Here is a 2038-nt window from a genome sequence, read left to right on the forward strand (position 1 = left end):
ATATATATATATATATATATATATATATATATATATATATATATATATATATATATACAAATTATAATTAATTATATATATGTGTGTCATATGTTTTTTTTCTATCAAGAGAACTCTCTGAAGATTTTAGCATGGTGAAGGGTATGACAATGTTAATGTATTTGGTCTTGGCAGAACAGATCTGCTACGCTGCTGCTGTTGGTTATTGCTGTAGTTGTAGATTATTGCTGCTGCTGCAAGCAAGTACAGGGACTTGCTACTGCCAATGCATACGGCGATACGGTGCTGTGAGTATTTAAGACATACTGCTGCTGCCCAAATAGCATAAAAATAACCCGTAGCAGATCTATACAGGTGGAGCTGGGGAAGGTGAAGGGTTTCAGAAAAACTCTTCTGTTGGAATCTCAAGTGAATGCTAGCCAGCCGTGTAAATGCAAGGCAGTCAGCTAATTGGCTGCATATGCAGCATGAATCAATCAGCTTGTGCCAAGTCGTTTAACTCTCTGAATATCATCAGTTCGTTAACAACCCGTTAGCCTGCGCCATCGAGAGTTTCATGACTGAACTATATATATATATATATATATACACTGTGTATATATACACTGTGTATATATACACTGTATATATTAATTACATTATTTTATCAAAATAAGACGTTTCAAACAAACTCTATGAGTTTGATAGATAGTATTGTTCTGTTTAGCTCTATTGCCTAAAAATGAGATCATATTCATCGTGTTTTACTGTAACATTTTTACATTTTTTACATTTTAACACTTACATGAAAGGATAATTGGCTTACTGTGTACACAAATCAGATAGATAGATAGTGTCAAAACATAATACATCAATAAAACCTTATGGGAAGGTTTTGAAGTGAAAAAGCTGATGAACAAAATATGATGCACATGATATAATTTTGAGGCAATACAGGTACACAAAACAAAACTATCTGTCAAACTCATATAAAGTTTGTTTGAAGATTTACTTTGAGGATTGAAGATTTATCACTGTATTACTCATTCACTCACACATCCTTTGGCTGTGGTCAGCGGTCATCATGTTGAAACTAACGCTGTCATGTTAGATGACTGCCAGCACATTTTCTCAGATGAAGGTGAAGTTGTGTCTTATTAGTTTGCACAGCCGGTCTAATTTTTGGTCTACAATGATGATATGGTAGAGCAGTGAGAACATTCAGGGCAGTTGTTTTCAGGGTTGTGCTACTGTGCTGGTGTGCCTTCATGGTCCTTTCAGCTGATCAGAGGTACACAACTTGATTTGGGCTATTGTCAGGATGTTGTTTAAGATGTACATGTGCTATCTGTGTGGTTCATCTCATCTAGTGTGTTTGAAATAGCTGTTAGCATCCTATGCAGTTGCTAGCGTGAGTAGTTGTTATTTAGACATGTATACATAGATGCCTCATTAGCAATGCTAGTTGCTATATTCCTTATGTGCCAGAGAAACAAGCGCGCAGCCATCTTTAGAATTTTGACTTTGAACTTCTGTTTTTGCAGTAGCTATAGCATCATTGTTGAAGAGTAATTAGCTGGTGAAGTGGATTTACTCATTTTAGAGGTATTGAAAGCTATTATGTGCATTGTAATGTTCGAAGTGGATGTCGTAACAAATGTAAGTAGACCGGGAAAATTTTAAAACAAGCGGTTCATTCAGAAATTCATACGACCTTACCTTCACGCTGTGAAAATACAATCAGAAGACAGGAGACGATGAGCACAGTGCTGAAAAGGGGCGGGGCTACATAAGGTTTATATGTAAGCCATATTGGAATGGTCAAAACCAATCAATGAGCACTTGAAAACAAGTTGACTGTGTGTCTACAACCATAGTATGTATGGATATCTATATCTGCAATAGGCTTCAGCAGATGATTTTCATTCAGAAATACAATAATAAATGTAGATTCTACAGCGTATAATACTTCAGCTTCATTCATTGCACCAAAAGATAAACTGCAGTGCTTTACAACTATAGGACAGGAAGAGCTAAATAAACTTATCACTGCATCTAA

This window comes from Sinocyclocheilus grahami, unplaced genomic scaffold (genome assembly GCF_001515645.1).
Source record: "Sinocyclocheilus grahami isolate Dianchi unplaced genomic scaffold, SAMN03320097.WGS_v1.1 scaffold543.1, whole genome shotgun sequence".
Lineage (NCBI taxonomy): Eukaryota > Metazoa > Chordata > Actinopteri > Cypriniformes > Cyprinidae > Sinocyclocheilus > Sinocyclocheilus grahami.